The 22,650-nt window shown below is 36.0% G+C and overlaps 1 protein-coding gene and 1 long non-coding RNA gene across 4 annotated transcripts in view; one reads left to right on the top strand and one right to left on the bottom strand.

Annotated features, from left to right (window-relative positions):
• PDZRN4 (PDZ domain containing ring finger 4) overlaps window positions 1-22,650 on the bottom strand; it is a 352,120-nt gene that overhangs the window by 35,964 nt on the left and 293,506 nt on the right. The window lies entirely within an intron of this gene.
• On the top strand, window positions 13,552-22,273 carry LOC119866399. 2 transcript variants are annotated; one of them, XR_005380044.1, is made up of 7 exons: window positions 13,552-13,644; window positions 13,789-13,910; window positions 14,608-14,700; window positions 15,941-16,117; window positions 18,948-19,052; window positions 21,303-21,522; window positions 21,806-22,273. It is a non-coding gene; the product is annotated as an uncharacterized LOC119866399 (long non-coding RNA). The 2 variants fall into 2 exon arrangements; XR_005380043.1 differs by lacking the exon at window positions 18,948-19,052 and having other exon boundaries at window positions 21,806-22,219.

The raw sequence follows: 22,650 nt of genomic DNA, 5'->3' as shown, positions 1-22,650 counted from the left end.
AACAATATGCTTAACAAGCTTGATCTATTGTATAGCTACAGAATATCATTCCCAATAAATGCAAAATATATATATTATTTTCAAGTGTGAATTAATCGCTTAGGAAAAGATTCTCCTTAACAATAAAAGCAAACACATTAAATTTAATTTGTGCTAGGCAGTGCTTTAAGCACTTTATGGTACATTTAATTCTCATAATTCTAAAGGTTTGGTATGTAAATATCCCCATTTTACATGAGAAAATTGAGACACAAAGAGGTTGAGTGATTTTTCTCAGGGTAACACAACTAGGAAACAGAAAAACTGGATTACAGAGTCTGTGCTCTTATCTACTATGTAACATTGCAGAAAAAAAGAGCAATTGTTAAGAATAAAGCTAATAAAAAGAAGTGTAAGCACCTTATGGAGAAAATCATAAAATCTATTGAAAGATATTAAAGACCTAGAGAAAAAGAGAGCTCACATCCCTGCAATGGATGTGAATCAATACCATAAGAAGTTCATTCTTTTCAAATTGATGAATAAATTCAAAATCCCTATAACATTGTTATGGATTTGCACAGCTAATTAAAAAATTTTTATGAACTGCAAAGGACAAAGCATACTGAAGACACTTGTGAAGAATAAGGTAAGAGGATTATCCAGCCAGCTACCAGGACTTCTAATAAAGCTACAGTACAATTTAAGACAATATAGTATGGCATACAGATTGACAAACTAACCAATGGAACAGACAGGAGAAACCAAAAACAGACTTACACCCATACAGAAACTTGGCTTATGCTGGAATTGTACTTACATATCAAGCAAAATGTGAACTTTCAATTAGTTGTACTAAGAGAACATATAATCCATATTGAAAAAAAATTAAATTGGGCCTCAAGCTCCAACCATAATAAAAAAAAGTCTCTGTACAGGGGTGGGGGGGATGAGTAAAATAGGTGATGGGGATTAAGGAGTGCACTTGTCATGATGAGCATTAAGTGGTGTATGGAAGTGATGAATCACTACATAGTAAACTGGAAACTAATATAACACTGTATGTTAACTAACTGGAATTAAAATAAAAACTTAAAAAGCCAAAAAAAAAATTAACTTCCCTCCTCTTTATACTTCTCCTCATCCATTCATTTTTTTGAGATTCCTTTATTCATTCATTCATGCCACATCAACATTAAAAATAACAAAAATATGAAAGAAGTTTCTGTGTGAATCAAAGGTTAAAGTGAAGAGCAAAATTATTTTTAAACATTTAGAATACAAAATAAAAGCAGGAGGATTTTTTTAAACTAGATATAAGAAGCGTAAGCCATAAAGAAGCATATTAACATATTTTATGATATTAAAATTAGGATTTTTTTTTAGCATAAGGTACCATGAAAAAGTGAAAAGACAAGTCACAAACCAGGAAGTAATATTGTAATACAAATAAAGGACGGATTTCACAACTTGTTGTATTAAGAATTTTAAAAGAATCAATCAATAAAAACCCAGTATAGAAATGAGCAAATACTAAAATGGCATTATACAGAAGAAGAAAACTGAACAGGCCAATTATATGAGAAGATGCTCAACCTTGTGAATAATTAGTAGAAAGTAGATTTTATTTTAACTTTTTTTAGGAGAAATCAGGTTTTAACCCACAATATGATACCTGGAGAAAACTAATTATCACAATATGAGAACTGAAGAAAATTATGTCTGGAGAAAACCGTAAGTCTAAAAATGCCAAATGTTTTTGGGAAAGTGGTGCCTAGAAGCGCCTTCCTGCTGTTGGTAGGAGTTATATTAGGCTCAGGCTCTCACTGCTTAGTAAGTGTGCATATCCTATACCCAGGAGTTCCCCTGGAAAGCTCTAATATGCACTAGTCTATACAGGAAAGAATATTCATAGCAATATTGTAGTACTATAAAGCTAAAAACAAAAACAATTCAAATATCCACTGAGTACATAAACTATGCCATTTTCATAAATGTTAATCCTATAATAGTAGTGATTTACAGCTATATGTGACAACCTGGATCACCTAGGAACTAGGCTTTTAAATCTGAATAAAAATGTGGGTTTATGAAGAATACATTCAGTATGGTTGCAAAAATATTTAAAGATGTAAAGTTAAAGAACATATTATTTAGAGCTACAAGGCTTATGTCACAAAATTAAATAAGCAAGATAATGACAAGTATAAAATTCAGGATAGTGGTTACTCCTAGAAAGAAGGTAAAGAGACAGGATTAGATAGAAGCATACACAGGGCTGCAATGTCTTGGTATTTTTTTTTTTTTCCTACAGTTGGGTATTGACTAGCCTGGTGTTTATTGTGTCTCTGTTTGGAGGCAAGTTGATGCTGTAGCATAGCATTATTGAAACTATTTTTAGACCTGCCATGACAGATTTATGCCATTCTCCTAAAAATACAATAGAGAACAAGTGAATATAGAAGACATATCTTAGCTCTTTATGACATTGAAAGCATAAAGACAAGCAACCATTACTTCTCCTTGAGGTAACTCTTGCAACACAGCATGGTGTGTATGCAGTCATCTGAGCAACCTGCCTGGGCCAATCCAAAATGGAGAGAGGGAAAGAGAGTGTGCATCAGGAACATTAGGTCTAGTAGAGGATATGACCATCATAGATGAAGCCAAATAGGAAAGAAAATGTCAGATTCTATTGGGTATCAACAAGGCAGTTTGAGAGCACATATGAGACCTACCCTGAGGATTCTCAGAAGCTTCTGGAAGGATTTTGAGACGTATCCTAAAGAACCCAAACAACTGGGGGAGAGAGTAGAGCCAAAAAAAAAAAACCCTGTTTTTTGTTTTGTTTTGTTTTGTTAGTGTTTCATCTAAACATAGGCATTCTCTAAGAAAACTTGTAATTCTTATTTGGGCACTTAAAGTGAATAATAGATGTTGATTTATTGAAGGCAGGGATTGTATTTTTATTTTATTTTATTTTATTTTTTAAAGATTTTATTTATTTATTCATGAGAGGAGAGAGGGAGAGAGAGAGAGAGAGGCAGACACAGGCAGAGGGTGAAGCAGGCTCCATGCAGGGAGCCGGACGTGGGACTTGATCCTGGGTCTCCAGGATCACGCCCTGGGCTGAAGGCAGCGCTAAATTGCTGAGCCGCCCAGGCTTCCCTGTATATTTATTTTATACACATTTCTTTTATACTCTCCCACATGCTGTAAAAAATAAACATTCCATGAATGAATGCAAAATCCCAGTACAACTCCTATAAAACAATTTTAAGTGTGTCTGATACTAAATAGTGGGGATACCATTTTTACAAACAAATGAAGACACAGGGGCACATGACTTCCTGTAGCACTTCCAGAAGTGCTGTTCTGCTAGTCTTCTAATACCATTAGGCATACCCAGATTTAACTCAATATCTAATCTAGGACAAGTAAGTATATGGGAAAGGGCCTGCACAAGCATGTGTATCCATGAATTTATTAAGGGGGACAAGAAACATGTGTAATATAGAGAGACAGTAATTTAGGTACACATGGAAATTCAGAAATACACACACTCCTCTGGAACATGCACCAGCCCTTGGGCTCTGTCCTTTCCAGCTTGGCAATGCCACCGGTATCTAGCGCCCCAGGCAGATACTCCCTCTGAATGTTCCTGGCTAAAATGCAGAAATTCTGCAAATTACTTCTATAATGGGCAATGGAGAGGAAACACTGGATGTAATTCAACATAGGGAAAGCCAATTTGAGTAGTATAAAATGTTTTCTAATGATGGAGTCTATTAGGTCTTGGAATAAGCTCAGCAGGAGAATGTGAAGGCCGTATCATAGGAAGGATTTTCAAAAACCTGAATGAAAAATTGAATTTCAAGTGTCAGTTGCTCAAATATCTGCAACAGAGGAAAGGAAAAACCTCTAGAACACTGCTAGGGTGATAAAAATTGTTGAAACCTTGTGTGACAGAGAAAACCCCGCAATTCACTGCCGTGTGCTGGAAGGTATAGATCATTGTAGTTTCAAAGAATCATTAGGTGCTTTCTAGAGAAAAAAAAAAAAAAAAAAAGATCAGTTTAATCTTCAAAATCCTATCCTAAAGTAAATAATGTGAAGCAGGATGGTCAGGCAACGAGAAGTAGTGGATGCCTGCCCTAATTAGAGTTTCTTTAGCTGCTGCAAACATCTCATTTAAAGAAAATGTTCATGTTAAGTTTTGCGTTTCCACTGTGAATGGAAGTTTTGTTAATGACCACACCATGGGCAGACCAAAATCCTGCCGTTGCTCTTTTTAGACTTTGGCTTTTTCCATCTTAGATTTTGCAAGCAATGTGTTCATGTACAATCCCATTAGTAAAGAGAAGAGAAAGAAAACGTTTATTGTACAGAACTGCTCTGTGGACTGCTCATCAGTGCCGGGGTGATCCTCTGAGGCTCTCATTTCTTTCCTTCACAAAAGCAGAAGACGAAGTGCCTTCCTGTGTATTTAATTTTGAGATACCAGCCACTCTATTGTTCAGAACTAAGTTCTTTTTAATAAAAAAAAAATATGGCTCCTTATTCCTCAGATACCTTCCATGAATGAGGTAATGAGTATTTTAGGATTTTAGAAGTACACTGCACAGTAATCCCTTGGGCTTTTCTATTTCACAGAATTTACTACCTATTTTGCTAAATGCCTATAGAGAATTGGTCAAGTTCATGCTTTCCCTTTTAAAGATATTGAAACTCTTCAGTTGTGAAACAGCCTAATGAAGGTAGCCTCTTTATCCTCCTTCCACATTTGCAGACTACTCGGGAATGAATATCTTGCAAAGGTAGGCATGGCCTCAATGCATTTTTGGGGTATTTGGGTGGAAATAGAAAAGTCTCGGAGCGAGACAGACCAGTCTAGAGGTAAACAGGCTGCAAGTGCTGGCAGCTGTGCCCTTACAAATAAGACTGCAGTCCCTGCTGCTGCCTCACTTATCAATTTTGACAGGTGACTGTCTTGACTCCCTGGAACATTTATCAAAGAGGACAGATCATGCCGGATGTCAAGTTTGCCAGAATGACTTTGGTTAGTAGCTGGCTATAAAGAAAATAGGGCTCATAACCACTTGTCATGCAGGGGAAAGGTAATGGTCCACCTATATAATTTTTTGCTTATTTACAAAAACCTACTATTTATTGGATTCTATACTCTACCATTGCCCCTACCTTGGTTCCAATCATCTTCATTTCATACCTGATCCATAGAAATTGACCCCTACTTTGTGTCTCATCTTTGGGTTTTGCTCCTCCCAATTCGTCTTACACATTCCTACAAAACTGGGTCTATTTGGAACACCAATCTGATTCCATCATGGCTCTTCTAACATGAATTGTTTTCCATTGCCTAGAGTATAAAGTCCAACTTATTCATTATGATATAAAAGGTTTTTAGGGGCACCTGGGTGGCTCACTTGGATAGGTATTGATTGGCTCAGGTCATGATCTCAGGGTCCTGGGATTGGGCCCTGTGTTGGGCTCCCCGCTCAGCAAAAGGCCTGCTTCTCCCATTTCTTCTCCCTCTCCCTCTGCCTCTCTGCTGGCTCGTGCTGTCTCTGTCTCTTTCTCAAGTAAATAAATAACATCTTTTGTTTAGAAAAGGCATTTCCTTATCTAGGCCCTGTATACTTGTTTAGCCTTATTCTGTATCTTTCTTTACTTCTCAAAACTTGCTCTCCAGTGAGACTGAACTATTTGTGGTTCCTTGAACCAGCTGTGCTTGTTGATTGCCTTCAGAGGTTTGTACTTGCTCTTGCCTTAAATGTCTGCTTGTTCAAAATTCTTCTCAGGTGCCATTTCCTCTCTGACCATTCCTCAAAGAATTAGTCACCAGCATCTCTGTACCACTTCTGCATATTATTGCGCATGTCTCACAGTAGTGTAATTATATATGACTTTCTGTTTCCACATCTGACTGTGAGCTCCTTCACGGAAGTCCGTGTCTTATTTATTTTTGGCTCTCACTGCTCACATAGAATCTGAAATATCATATTACTCAAAAGTATTTCTGAACTTAACTGGGTCAGACAGATAAAAGGAAAACATCTTCATTTCACAGTAGAAGTGGAAGTCATTTCAAAATCTTTTGGTCTAAAAGCCAAATTTAATGGAATATGAAAAATAAAATGTAAAAATCCTGCATGTTTAATCACATATTATGGGAGCACCGTGATCAGTATTTGCATGCAGAAGGATTGAGAACTTAGAGTGCAATTTTATTTTTTTTCTTAGCTTTCTAAATTTTTAATATCAATCTCAATAAAGCTGTACAATATAATGATTTGTGTATATTGTGAAATAATTACCACAACAAGGTTCTTAAGACCCCCATTCCCTCACATAATTGCCTTTTTTTTTTTTTTTTGGTGGGGAGAACATTTAAAATCTACTCTTTTAACAATTTTCAAGTATATAATACAGTACTGTTAATTATCATCAACATTACACCCCCTAGAATTTATTCCTATTACAGCTGGAAGTTAATATGCTTTAACCAAAATCTTCTCATCTCCCCCCAACCCACAGTCCCTGGAAGTCACCATTCTACTCTCTTTGTCTTTGAATTTGGCTTTTTAGATTCTACATATAAGTGAGCACGCATAGTATTTGTCTTTGTTCGACTTATCTCACTGAGCAAAATGCCTTCTAGGTATTTTCTTCTTTTTTTATGACTGGACATTATTCCATCATATGCATATACCACATTTCTTTTATCCATTCATCCAATAATGGACACTTAGATTGTTTCCAAGATTATCTCTTTGAGATAGTGATTTCACTATATACATATATATATAGTGGATATATACCCAGAAGTGGGACTGCTGGATCATAGGGTAGTTCTATTTTAACTTCTTGAAAACTCTATACTATTTTCCAAAGTGGCTGCACCAATTTATACTCTCACCCAGTTATTAGGGTATGACTTTAATTCATTGACTACAACATGCATGAAATTATAAAATTAAGGTCTGAGATGAGTTTCTGATGTAGGGTATAGATTATACTTAAGTTATGATACACTTTTACTCCATTAATAAATATTGGCAAGAATTTTTTTTATTTGCAGTAATTTATGTTCAATAAGAACATCTTCTATTGTTCCAGGCCTTTCCTTAATCCTCTCCATTCCAATAGTTATCAAGGCTTCAAGTTTGCCTCTTCAAGTTTGCTTCAGATCCATCCCTATCTTTCGTTTTCCACTGTTACTACTACTACTAGTGTTGCCCTTACTCTAGACTAAAAAGAAAATTAATATTTAATTCATCTTACTTTAAAACAAATAAAAAAGTCATTCAACAGAAAAATACTGAATACACAACTAGTATGAGAGACACGCAAATTTGGAAGGAGCCAAAAGTTGAAAGAGTAACATACGTTGATCCTAACATTGGCTGTCATTTCCTCTCCTGCTCCCAAAACCAGGAATGTATAAGAAAAAATCACAACCATGCTTTAAAACAAGAAGAAGAACACTTGGTGGATTGGGAACTGTAAGAAATCTCTGGAAGATGAATGGCAGAAGAATCACATTAAAGCCTAAAGCTCAAACAAAGAATGAGAGCCAAGGAGTTGATTCTAAAGCAATACTCAACCAGCAAGGTTCTGAGCTTGGAGTGTCTGGGTACACAAGAGAGTGTTGGTGTCATGCACGCTGAGGATCCCACAAGCCCCATTCTCACCACTAGTCCAGAACACCAAGAGCTGAAGGTCAGCCTGCTAGACCCTCCCCATGGCCCTTAGAGATAAGGTTGCAGTAGCCCCAAACTTAGAGAGGCGAAGCTAAATTAAATCTGAGGAGAGCTGTCATAGGATTATAAATTAAAAGGTAAGGCAGGGTGGGATTATGGAGGCAAAGCAAGAAGAGCATTTCAAGAAGATGCAGATGGCCAATAGCATCAAATGCTGTGGAAAGTTAATTAAGTAGAAGGTACAGCTAGCTTTGGTCATTCCACTGGTACTTGTCATCCACAAATCACACTTTAATGGGTTGAGAAATTAATGAGATTTTTAAAAAGCAGCAGTCGAACTACTTTTCTAAGATGTTCAGGAAAAGAATAAAGAAGATAGAAGTCACAGATCAAAATAGGCTTCATTTGAGGGCTTTTTGCTTGTTTGTTTTTTTAATAAAGGACACTTGAGCATATTTGGGTCTGCTGTGGCACTCAGTATTATTTCTTGTGTGTAGCTCACGATTCACCTTTCAAGTGCTTGCTTAGATCCTATCATCCATATGTCATTTCTCTTCTGAAGTTTCATTTTCTTCATTCTCCTTAAATATTCTCCACTCATAGTGAGGAAATGGAGATTTACAATGGTTAAGTGGTAAAATATCTATCTTTTTTATATCTATCACTAATCTCCATCCCAACTATTGTACTACATGTTCTCACATAGTATCTCACTTAATATCAAATACTTATTATTGGGCCACCTGTCTGGCTTAGATAGTAGAGCATGTGACTCTTGATTCCAGAGTCATGAGTTCAAGGCCCACATTGGGCTTAAAGCTTACTTAAAAAACTTTATTATTAATACTTTCTTCTTTGCACAGATGAGGAGCATGATGCTCAGAGAGGTCACATAGGTACTGTGCAGGGGAGTTCGACTTAAGCCCATTTCAGGCTGATTCCAAATACCTAAAGATAATTTTCCTCTGATCAGAGTGATACAACCAGGCCTTGATTTGTTGGGAATAAAATTTTTGAGGGGTTTTCTTGCAAATCAATGGTAGGTTATTTATAGGGGAAAATAAGGAGGACTTAATGAAGGTAATTTATTTTATGTAGTTGGAATATAAGCAAAATAATTTGGATGTCAGAAAATGTTCTAGAGCCTTTTTTCAGGTGATTAATCTGATTTCCATCAGGTATAGATCAGATTGCATTATTATATTACAGAAGTCTACACTTTGTTTTATGGCTACTAGACAGTTATGCATATGTTCAAGATCATTAAGAAAAATGACAGGAAATGACCCTAAAAATAATGTCTCTGCACTTGAGAAAAGTCCTTGAGAGACTGTATGGCTTTCTCTGTTTTTGACACACATAAAGAATAGAAGCGTAACCTGGAATAGCCAGTCTGGTTTTGAAAAGGGGATAATAATCATTTCCTTCTATGAGAGTCAGACAGTAAAACTAATTGAATATTCACATGTGCTGTCAACTCTATGAATTACTCCAGGTCTTTGACCTTGTTTACCCATCCAACATCAGGTTTTGTTACATGAGATTTCACTAATAAAAATATTTAAGGTTGGAAAATTCTAAATCACAGCATTTGGAAAATTTGGCCTTCAGGTTAACACAGAAGAAAGTAAGTAATAGGAACTCTGGGTTATCTGAAGGAGAGAAGCCAGAGTTTGGAGTCCCCTTCACTTTCATCTTGGAGAAAGAGATTGTATTCTGTACAAAGCAGGCAGGAAGCCATTAAATCTTTCCCAACTAGAAACAGTGATATCTCCAGTCAGAGAATCACAGTTTTCTTTTAAATTTGCCATATAAATTGCTCACATGTTCCTAAAGCATATTTAAAACTTTTGCTTAAAAGGATTCCCAACTGTCTTTATTTGGCAGGTATTCATGTATAAGTCAAAGGAAGGGAAAATTCTTAAGGATTATGAACTTCCTGGCTGCAAAGAGGCTCAGCAGCTGTCCATGGATCCTTTAGTTACTCATAAACATCCTCTGGAAAACACACTAGCCTTCCAATGGTTATTTAGGAGTTTTAGACCTCTATCCTAAGATAAATCACAGGTAATCACACTTTATAGGATATGTTAGTTTTAGTTTGTTTATAAAAGGAGATGAAATATTATATACTCTTGACAATTATAGACTCTAGGAAAGAAGACATATTCAGTTACATGCCAAGGGAGAATTTGAATAAGGAAATAAAATAATGAACATCTATTATTTTTACCATCATACTTTTTTTTTTCTTTTATGAAAAAGAAGAAATTATTGTTCAGTATCTGCTACTAACTAGCAGGTGAGATCTTTAACCTTCATGGGCTTCATTTCCTTTGTGAAGTAATCAGGCGTGCTTCTAGGGTCTTCCTGTGGTTCATATTCCACCATGTCAAAGCTCTCTTAATTTTAATTCTCTTTTGTCCAAATGCTACTTATTTACTCTTTATCTAAATGTGTTTATCCATTTTTATTTTAAAGTTTTGCCTCTAGTATCTTTTATTATGACTGCATATAAACATCCCTTTAGATGTGAAAGAAGAGTTCTTATGATTTTCCTTTTTAAAGTATGCACTTCTTAAAAATAAGCTATTTATAGCAATCCCCCTTTTGTTACTGCTTCCTATAGAAGCCATTATACTGGGGTAGAATCGGTAACTTTAAAACCTGGTCTCAGGAAAGGGAAAAAGCCAATAGTTTCAATGTGTTTTACAGAACAAAGAAAAAATTTACAGATTTAACTTTTAAGGTTTTGCTACTGAAAAACAAATAGAAATATGAAAAGGGAATAGTACAAAAGAGCATGAACAAAGAAATAAAACCACAGGTAAGATATTTGTAGAACTAGTCAAATTTTAACTTTGGCTGGTAAATAATTTCTGCTGTAGGACCCCAGCTCACAATTAGTCTTGGATTTTGAAACAATGGATTTTATAACTTACATCGACCATGTACAAACACACACTGCCTTAAGTGTCCTAAGAGATAAAATGTGGTCATTTAAAATCCAATGATATAGTTAAGTGTCATATTTCAGTTCAATAAAAGTGATACTGACTTTGTGCTATTCATTTTTGCATTCTCTCAATCTATTTCATTTCTGATGATTATGGGTGTGGATATTTTTGTTGTGTTTAAAAATACTGCTGTTCAGTGCTTCATCTGCAAACATCATTATTATAATTGACATTTTTCTCTGGGTTTAAAATGAGCTAAAATATTTATTTGCTTCATCACCACATTCTAAATACCCTACCAGCCAATTAAGAGACAGAGTCAAAGGCTTTGTGATATGCGTGTGTGTGTGTGTGTGTGTGTGTTTGTGTGATATGATTAGGTATGCTTATTAGGACAGTAAATAGTAAGTTCCAATTCTAACTAGAAAAATTACATTTTCCTTAATATTTCATTTGAGTAATGAAACAAATATATGAAAAAATGAAAACATCTAAAGAGCTATAGCACTAAACCTCCTTAGTGATATAAACCTTAGATTTGCCACCTGGAAGTATATTTAAGATTTAGTTATGGTTTCAATAATTGCACTGTGTGCCTGATACTTGGAAGAAAAAGATGTATAAGACAAGGTCCTCCACACTGAAGAAGCTCAGAAATTAATGGGGGAGCCCAAAGTGGGAACAAGTAATAATCATACAATAAGGTAAATGAAGGAGGGTGCAAAGGCTTGAAACTCAGACCTTGTGCTTATTTGTGTGAATAATTGTACTATCTTATGTTTTTCAAACATTAGCTAAGAAACATTTTTGTCTCTTCTTATGTCCACCTCCATCACGAAGTCAATTCATCAATTCACAAAAGAAGACAGTAAGGGAGGAAGAAGGAACAAGCAAACTACAAAACAGTCAGAATACAATTAATAAAATGGCATTACTAAGTCCTTACCTACCCATAATTACTCTAAATGTAAATGGATTAAATTCTCCAATCCAAAGCCACCGAGTGCCTGGCTAGATTAAAAAACAAAAGATCCAACTATATGCTGCCTACAAGAGACTCACTTCAGCTTTCAGGACACACTTAGACAAAGAGTAAAGGATGATAAAAGGTATTTTATGCTACTGGAAACTAAAAGAGATTAGGAATAGCTGTACTTATATCTCATAAAATATGACTTCACTTTATGTCAAATATGATCTTGACTTTATGTCAAATATGATCTTGACTTTATGTCAAGATCTGCAACAATAGACAAAGAAGGTCATTATATAATAATAAAGCAGTCAAATCATCAAAAGGATATGACAATTGTAAATTTAACATGTACTCAGCATTAGGGCACCTAAAGATATTAAGCAAATGCTTACACAACTTAGGGGAGAAACAGATTACAATATAGTAATAATAGAGGACTTCAACACCCTACTTTTGACAGTAAGTAGATCATTAATAAGAAATCAATAAGGAAATATTGAAAATCAGTAAGGAAATACTGAAAAATTGAAGACCAGTAAAGAAACATTTGATGCGAAATATACTTTAGGTGAAATGGACCTAACACACATATATAAAACATTCAATTTAACAGCAGGAGAATATACTTTCTCCTCAAACATACGACAGAACATTCCCCAGGATAGATCATATATTAGTTTAAAAAACAAGTTTAGAAAATTTAGAAGACTGACATCATATCAAGTATCTTTTCTGACCACAATTGTATGAAACTAGAGATTAATAACAAAAGGAAAGCTGGAAAGTTCACACATATGTGGAAATTTAAACAACACACTGCTGAATAACCCGTGATCAAAGATGAAATCAAAAGGAAAATAAAAAAACTCATTGAAAAAAAAAAGAAAATGAAGATACAAGATGCCAAAACTCATGGGATGCAACAAAAGCAGTCCTAAGAAGGAAGTTAGGGTGATGAATGCCAACATTAAAAAAAGAAAGAATTCAAATACACAATCCAATTTCACACCTCAAGGTACTAGAAAAAGAAGAAAAACAGACTAAGAGCAAAGTTAGCAAGAAAATAAAGATTAGAGCAGAAGTAAGTAGAGATCAGAAAAACAATAGAAATAATAGATGAAAGTAAGAGCTGAGTTTTTAAGATGAGGAAAATTGGTAAACCTTTAGCTAGACTAAGAAAGAAAGAGAGAAGATTCAGACAAATAAAATCAGAAATGAAAGAGGAAACGTAATTGAAACCACAGATATACAAAGGATCATGAGACTGCTAATTACACACCAACAAATTGAATAACCTAGAAGACACATGAATAACTTACGAGCAACATACAACCTAACAAGTGTGTTAGTGAGGGAGTGAAGAAAAGGAAACCCTAGTGCACTGTTGGTAGGGATGGAAACTGCTACAGTCATTATGAAAAACATATGGAGGTTCCTCAAAATATTAAAAAGAGAACTACTGTATAATCCAGCAATATAATCTGGGTTTATATATCCAAAGGAAATAAATACAAGAAACTGAAGAGATACCATGTTCACTGCAGTATTATTCACATTAGCCAAGACACAGAAACAGCCTAAGCATCAAATGATGGATGAATGGATAAAGAAAATGTGGTATATATATTTATATACCATGGAGTATTATTCAGCCCATAAAAAGAAGGAAATCCTGTCATTTGAAACAAGATGTGTGAACCTTGAGGGCATTATGCTAAGTAAAATAAACCAGATGAAGAAACACAAATACTGTGTTCTCATTCACAGGTGTAATCTAAAAAATTTAAACTCAATAAACAGAGTAGAACCATGGTTTCCAGGGACTAGAGAGTGGCAAAAATGGGGAAGTGTTGGTCAAAACGTAAAAATTTCCAGCTATAAGATGAATAAGTTCTGAGAATCTCATACGCAGCATAATGACTTTAATTAACAACATTCTATTATATCTTTGAAAGTTGCTAAGGGAGTAGATCTTAAATGTTCTCACTATACATGCAAAAACGATAATTATGTGAGTGGTAGAGATGTTAACTAATCTTATCCTGTTAACTAATCTTATTGTGGTAATAATTTCATAATATATACGTATATTAAGTCATCATGTTGTATACTTTAAATTTATACAATGTATGTCAACTATATCTCAATAAAACAGGAAAAATGCAGATGAAGGTTATGCATAGCACAGTTCACTATAGCTCCTTATAGCTAAGAAACCCTGGTGGAGGGGAATGGAAGTACCCAGATGAAATTTTATAGGAAAAATAATGTACCCAGGTAAGAGAGCTACACAAAGTGTTAACTATGGTTACCTTGAATTGTACAACTGCCCATGATGGTACTTAAAATTTTTATTTTGGATATCAAATACATATATTGGATTTACTATAATCTTTGGCTCATAACACATCATCCATATTGATCATACGAGAGTCTCTTTTATTTATATTAAGTTTAATTATTTAATACATAGTGAACACCAGTGGACTCACTATGTAATTATGAACTAGAGCATTACTGAGAGCTGAAGTCTAAAGGAGAAAAGGGAGAACTGTCATGCAAATATAAAACACTTCCTCTTTAAAGATTTCAGTATTTTTTCCAAGGCAATAGTTTGGTGGAAAAGAAATCCCAACTGGGGTTATTTTTAGTATTTTCTCTAATTAAACAAATAAACTGTTTTAAGTAAAGCAATTTGTATTGCCTACAGCCTGCATTTGCCAGTTCTTCTTGGAAAATATTTATGGGTTAGCTTGTTCTTAACACTAAAGTTAAAGTCCGAGATAATTTAGAGAGGTGTGCTACTTTCTACCCATTGGTAAAGTACAGTACTAGACATAGACCAATGTGTGGCCTTAGACCAATGTGTATACTTTTTATAAAAACCTGTAAAATGGGGTTGATATGTTTGAAATATTAAAATATTTGTAAAATTTTAACGATCTGACTATGTGTTTGTCTTATTTTGCTCAAGTGAGTTACGTGGGAGAACCAGATGAGACAAATCATTCCAAGTAACTTTGGTATCTCCATGGAGCTCACATGTGAGGATGCTATGATTCAGGAGGTAAGTGGTCCTTTTAAGAGACAGACCTAGAACTGGGACCATATCCTTGTTTGGACTTTTTCAACTGGATCATATTGCCTCTGGAAGGAACACTGGAATCCGTATCTGGTATTTGCTTTATAGTGAAACGACAGCTCTCCTTTTTATGCCTCCATGAAAACAATTCTTTGAGCAGAATAGGAGATATTGGGGAAAATGACTTGATACGCAAATATTCACCCTAAATACGACCTCCAACACCTTTCAGTAATGCAAACCATCATCTAAATGTGTATCATGAGTATCTTTGAAAAAAAAGTAGATGTCAGGATTTTGATAAAATTCATATATGTAGTAGATGGAATCTTCATTTTATATCTAAATTCTGAGTAAAATAAGTGTGCCCTTGGTTACATTGCTTAATAACCAATTTGGAAGGTGAAATTTGATTTCCATTGTTTTCTTAGGAAATAGAGTTTAGTGTTGTCATAATCAGTGAGGTGAATGATAGATAGGCTTCATACTTATTTTATGAAATTACATGAACAAATTAACAATGATACAATCTCATTTCTTCCAGTAAGAAATCAAAAAGAATTACAATAATTTTGACGACTACTTCTAATTCTACAGCATTTTCTTTCTGGTCACTTCTTAAGGAGAACTTTTTCTAAAAATAGAAAATCACGACTTAGGAAAATCATTCAATTTCATAAACACAGGTTTTCAAATTAAGAAATTCTGAGTTCTGCTTGGAGTATTAGGATTATATAAATTGTGATCTAAAAGTCTCAGCCTCAACTAAAGTTTAAGTATGGAAACTAGGTCAATGTAGTATTTACCTAGGACATTTTTGAAAATGAAAGAAGGTGCTATTCATAATTAAAGTGGAACCCTAAGCCATACATGGGGACAAGTTAAGGCACATGAGGATGTATGGTTATCATAATAGGGGCTGAATTCTGGTCATTTTTTACCTATGTAAATTAGCTTGTCTATTTACTAGGGTTCTCCAGCTTCTAAGTATGAGGTTAAACATGCACATCTTCCTTGTTAGGATGGCAACAACAAAAAATCCAAATTTTCTTCTACAATCTGGCACAAGTGTATGCTTAAATTCATTTACTCTAATCATTAGACTGTTAATTGAATTATTATGAGAAAAAAACAAAGAATTTCCCACTTTATTTGAAATTTCTGTTTTCCATCAGCTCTCTTCTCCTCCCTCCCCCACCATTTAACATTTTGTATTTATGTTCAGGACATGTACAAAATAAGAACAGTAGCAGCAATGGTCAGTAATTTATCACTCCTCAAGCAAATGCTGCCGAATGCCTGCTGTGTGCTAAGGGATGAGCTACATAGGCTTTCCTGGAGATACAAAGATAATTAGAAGTGGTCATTTCTATTAAAAAGATAAACTATTTAGAAGAAAAAGGTAAGTACGTAAATAACCATAACCCAAGGCATAATGCAAAAATAAAAAATATAGAATGAGACATGGGAGTTCAGGTGGGAAAGTGTGAGGAAGTCATCTGAGGGGCAGAAATTCTCAATAAGAAAAGGTGCAGAGGAAGGAAAGCACACAACTTTCTTTGAGTATTGCCATGCTGCAGAGTTTGACCCCACTATGCCTGAAAAAGTAGGGTTGTGACGGAGGACAAAGGACCTTCAATGCCAGGCAGAGAAATTTAGAGTTAATTCAAAGAGTCGATACACACAAGATGACAAACTGGGGAGTTATCCAGTGAGAACTCCATTTGAGAAGGGCTGGTCTGGCAGTGAGTGGTGAATAGATGAACTGCAGAGGCTGGGGACTGGCCCCAGGGAACCTAGAAAGAGCCTAGAGATAGTATCCTACACAAGGGAGGAAGCAGTGGCGATATGAAGAAGAAACATGCCACAGAGAGTCTGGAAATACAAGCTCCACTACATGACTGCTTCTTGGTTGGCCTCTGTGGTTAAGATTTTGATCTGATATAATTTGAGAAAATGGTGGTGTCATGAATAGACACTTCAATGAACCAACTCTGATAGAATATCATCTTATCCTAAATGTTCAAGTAATAAAAATATTTTCACACTTCATCTAGATCAGTTTTCAATTCAATAAATTTCCCACAAGAATGGAACTTATAAAGGTGATGTTTTTAAATGCATGATTTTATTGCTTCAGTGGTAAGTGGTATCAAATTATTTTAGATATTTCATTAATAATTCAAAATGTGACTAACAAGTGGAATAAAAAGGACTGGTGAGATATAAAGTATTCAGTGAATCAAAGCAATTCTGAAAATTCTACACTTGCACATTCTGCACACTATTTTCCCTTTTCCCTAATATCCATTGCACAGAAGGATATCATCTCTTTGTAAGTTATGTCTCATGCCTAAACATTTTCTTTCCATCACTGGTTTTCAAACTCCTTGACACATTTCCCAGAGACTCTTAGAGTCAGAATTGGCTACTTGGGAAGGCGCTCAGTTCTCTGCCCATTGTTGTGTTTCACAAATTTGCTGGACGATCCCTTGGTGAGGAAGTTATAAATGAAGTACAGGGGTGGATTAGGGGATATATCAAATTCACACCAAGTATGAGATTCTTACAAGATGATAATCAACAGGGATGCATTTGCATGGAGACTATTAACATTCTATTTCATTACTCCTCTCTCCTCATCACCCCACATTTTGGCCCTTCCTTTAGAAGTATTTAACTGAAACAAAAATGATGGTTGGATTAGAACCCCGACATAAAAAACAAAATCTCTAATCACAACAGCCAAGATATGGAAACAACTTAAGTGTCTGTCAGTGGATGAATAAATAAAGCACATGTAGTTTATGTGTGTGTAGGGGTGTGTGTGTGTGTGTATAATGGAATATTATTCAGCCATGGGAAAGAAGGAAATTCTGCTATTTGCTACAACAGCGATGGATCTTAAGAGCATTATGCTAAGTGAAATAAGTCAGAGAAATACAAATTTGCATAGTATCATTATATGTGGAATCTCAAAAAAGAAAAAAAACAAGTCCAACTCATACAGAGTCAAAAGATGATTACCAGGGACAGGAGGGTGCGGCAAATAGGGAAACATTGCAGAAGGATACAAACTTTATAAAAAAGGAAGAAATACCTATTAGAAAGGGAGAGGATACCTTTTGTTACTGCATGGTGGTCCCAGGTTCTTTTCCAATTCCCTTGTACGAAAACGTACAAAGGGATTGTACTGCTCAAAAGCTGGTCCATGCAGACAGCAATGGAAATCCTCCTTCACTCATTCATCCACTACGAGCACCCAGAGTGTAGCGGTTGATGTGATGCAAAGATAAACAGGCAGGTAAGGCCTCTACCCTCACAGCCTAGAAAGAAGCCACCAAGTTCTACAAGCACACTAGATTTTTCTCTAAGTTCATTTCACAAGTCACGAAGCCGCTCACAAAGATATGACTGAAATCTAGTTAATACTTATCCTCTTGCCATTTTTTTGAATGAACATCTCCTTTGATTCATAATTCTCTTTTCTTTAGCTATGTAAGAGAGAGATTATCTACTTAAATTGTCACAAATTTACTGCACGTAGTCACAGGGATCCAGGAAAATAAATTTCGCAAAATGACACTTCTCAGCATAGCACAAGGGTTTACTTATGCTTTGCATAAGAATTGCCAAGAAGAACCTAATTAATATGCTAAGTGCTCTTTCCTATTTATAGATAACCCAAATTTGGTTTTCGGGTGACATGTACATAGAACTCTGACATGTACCTCTCCTCTCCTTTTTACCTATACCTCTTTAAGCCAACTTCTAACTTTCTTCTCATTTTGATGACCATGTATCCAGAAGGGGAACTTGAGGCACACTTAATTCAGGCTATTGGGTAAGCCTAATCTTAGGAGGGAGGTGTAGAAATTATTTGGAATGGCATTTTTAGGTGATGAAAACCACCAGACTTCAAGTGTGTTGCTTAAATTATTTGCTTGTCTTGGCTAACCTAATGTTTTATACTATCAAAATGTTGGACTTTAATATTAGTCCAATATTACTTCTCCATCAGCACTGACTTTTGAGAGTTAATGGCAAATGCTGCAGAAAATTCAGCATCTTCCTTGCACTCAGGCAGGGGCAAACATATCTTTATTAGGGATTGGATGAAAGGGCTCTATATTTCTTGAAGCCTTTCCCTTTAAATTATTTCTGGTAGAGGTTGGATTTGAGATCTGCCTCTGACTTGCTAAGGGCTATTTATGATTTATTTCAACCTTTAGCTCGCTCTGGAAAAAAAAAACGCACAAAGTTGAAAATAAAGAGGAGAAGATGCTTAATCCTCAGTGGTATTTCAGTGGCATGGAGCACCCTGACTCTTATGATGGGTATATTATTTAAATTTTGATATTTTTATTCTTTCTCTGAAAAATAAAATTAAAATCCTTTATCATATTTAATTAGAGGACAAGTGCCATCATTTTTAAAAGAGAACACATTTAAAGCTGTGAGTCTTTTAATGCAGGCTGGTCCTCTGAGACTTTTCTGAAGCACTGTGAGGAAATTTTAAAGCCAGTCAAATAATTTTCCTAGGCAAAGTGGTGATAGGCCATGGTGAGATATGGGTGTCATTAAAATTTCATAGAGGTCCCTAACACACCAGAGTCACCATAACATTGACACGCTGACTATAGTATCTCCAAAGAAACATTTGCTGCCTATCATGGCTCTGAAGGGAGCTGTTACAGTCTATCAATGCAATAATCTGCATGTTAAAAAGTCCCTAAATATGTATTTACAAGATAGTCAGATCTGTTTTGGTCTATTGGGTCAATAATCCATGCACTAAAAGTCCCTAAATATGTATGCATAAGATAGACAGATCAGCTTTGGTTCACTGAGTCAATAGTAAGTAGGCCTTTAAAAAGGGGCCTTTATAGTTGCACAGTTGGCGTTTTAGCAAGTTCAGAAATGCAGTTCTGTGCACTTCCTGTCTTTTAAAGAGTGGATTTATTATGCTAGTTTCAGTGGATGCCAGAAACTGTGTTTCCCTTTGGCCCATGATATTTTGCTTTTAAAAAGTCAGAAGAAAAACCACTGCAGCCCAAACTATATTACAGCTTGGAGGCAAATAATGGAAACGCGGGCATCTAGGCAAAAATGCACTGAGCTGGGTACTGCCCTTCCTGACCGAGCCTCAGCTTCATCATCCTGGTGCATCCTCCTCTCCTCTCAGCTTGCCTGACTTCGCTGCTGCATGCAGCCTTTGCTTCCCCTGTCAGACTCATTCTGGTGGCCAGAGGGACCTTGCGAGAGCTTCAACTCCTCTGCAGCAACTTTCCATCCTCACCGTAAAAGTGAAAGGTGCCTCAAGATAAGCCCCTCCTCCCTCTGGCTTCCCCTCCTACCACTCTGGGCCTCTCCCTTGCTGCTGGAGAACACTGGCTTCTGCTGTTCCTTAAACAGGCCAAGCATGCTTCCGCTTCAGGTCCTTTGTACCCCACCAGGAACTCTCTCCCCCTCAGAAAGCCACGTGGCTGGCTCTCTTACTTTCTCTAATGTTCCTATGAGAGGGGCCTTCCCTGACCGGCCCTGTACAAGACAGCAACACTCTGTCCCAACACCACACATTTCCTTTCTCCATCACCCATGCTATTGTTCTCCATTAGCACTTACCGTCATCTAATGCATCACATCTTTACCGATTTGTTTATTGTTCACCTTTCTCCCCCACAGGTTAAGCTGTCCCTGTAGGGGCTTCATCAGTCCCAGACTGAAATATGAGCCTGGTCTATTTTAAGTGTTCATTAAATATTGAAGGTAGAAGTGACGGGAGGCAGATGGAAAGAGAATCTTCCTCTACTTCTCCGATTGCCTGTTGATGTGTGTTTGTGTTTAGATTGAGGAGAAACAAGTATCTTTCTCTATGTATGCATGTATGTATGTATGTATGTATGTATGTATGTAGGAGAGACACATACACACAGAGAGAGGCAGAGACATAGGCAGAGGGAGAAAGAGAAGGAGGCTCTTCACAGAGAGCCCAATATGGGATTCCCTGAACTGGGATCACGCCCTGAGCCAAAGGTAGACGCTCAACCGCTGAGCCACCCAGGTGTCCCAACAAGTATCTTTTTCTGAGACAAAGTCCTTTCTTTGGCCATTGGACTTGTTTTCTGTAATAATCTCTAAGTGGCACAGAAGAAGTCCTTCTGGAAGATACTCATCCATTGCATCCTCAGAGCTCCTGGAGCAGCTGAGGTCACCTCAGTTGGTCACAGAAGCACTTGACCAGTGTGCTGCTAAGTATAATAGTGCAGAAGGTGGGACTGTCGTTTCTAAATCTCCCCACTTACTGTGGCATCTACGATCGGCTCTGCCGACAGCAGTGGACTAGATTTTACTGTATAATCTAACACAGCCAGGAGGGATGGTGTGGGCCACTCTGCCCCATAACCCTAACAGACTGAGGAGTGCTAGGTAGAACCATTATTCTCTCTGAAACCTGGTAAATTATCCTTGGGATATTTCCCCCACGCCTCCACCCCCATATTTAACCATGTATGATGCTTTCAAATGCATCCTTTCTCATGATTGAAGCCTGTCACAGTAACTTCTTCCTTATTTAAATTTCACAGGAACATTCTTATTTCAATCACTCAGAAAGATGCCTTTGGCAAGAGAATCACAGCTGACAGCAAATTAATGACTATGATGCTGTGATTAGTTGAGATTACAGGCTACAGAGGACCTGTCTGAGCATTTACCACTGTCATCATACTGATGCTGGCATCTATTTGGGATTTATATTGTTCAAAAAGGAGGATGTGGTTCAGTTATAGTAAGTCTTATAGAAAGGTAAGGAAATCTGTCTGTATTGGAATATTCAATGATATGCTAATTAATTAACATAATTTTTACTGTTCACCTGTTAGCCTAAGCAAGTCTTTCTTCCATGTTCTCCCCCTGAGCACAGATTTATTTTAATAAAACTTGAAGGCACAAACTAGATAGAAAGCTGAAGTGATTTAGATAATTCCAGTCCCTAAACCCAAAGTATTCATTAATTGAAAGAAAAACATCATTTAATCTTGAATTATTTGGGTAAGTGACTGACTTAATTTTGTAATCTATTTTTCAGGAGAAGACAAAACTTAATGGATATTTTAGTACATACCAGTCCTTGAATGGATTTATAAAATAAAACTTCTCAATCAACTTAATGAAGAAGGGATAAAAAATTAGCAGAACAACAACACCCAAACCATCTACTCAGATACTAAGTAGCACTGCACATCCTTCCAAATTCTAGCCAAAAAGAAATAATGATTTCTGTAATCCCCAGCAATGACTTTTGCAGGGGGAAGATTTCAAATAAACGTCTATTTGCTTTAGGTAAGCTTCACTGAATCGGCCTTATTTGATTTCAGATCCTCCTAAGGGAAGAGATTTCAGGATTTCCTGGTTGTAAAATGGAAAAGAACATTTTGCTGAACTTGTATGACATCATCTAAAGCATTAAAAGGGCAGATAATCATGGGTTCTCTACCTGTTTACCAAAGCTTCTTTACCTCTTCAATCTACTTTATTTCCAAATGTCAGACTGGTTTGAAACCTTTCAAAGATTTATAGACTGCAGCAGCAGAGGAAATATTAGGATAAATCCTTTAACTTTTGTGAAAGCTTTTAAATAATTAATCGATGGGCTTTTGGAATTGTTATATATCACAGTACATATACTCTAGCGTATACTATGTGAAAGCTAAACAACAAAGAGCATTAGGCCATTTCTCTCTCTAGGAAGTCAGTGAAACTACTTTTTATGGTATATACTTGAGTCACAACTAAAGAGAATATTGAGTAAGTGAAAGAAAATATAACTAATATAAAACAATTTAGTTTATCAATTAAAACCAAAATGCTGTACACTGAATGAAAATAGCAAGCACAGTCTTGGTTTTAAATATAATTTCTTTTTCAAACACT

Source organism: Canis lupus, chromosome 27 (assembly GCF_011100685.1).
Source record: "Canis lupus familiaris isolate Mischka breed German Shepherd chromosome 27, alternate assembly UU_Cfam_GSD_1.0, whole genome shotgun sequence".
Lineage (NCBI taxonomy): Eukaryota > Metazoa > Chordata > Mammalia > Carnivora > Canidae > Canis > Canis lupus.
This window is presented reverse-complemented; position numbering and strand designations above follow the sequence as displayed.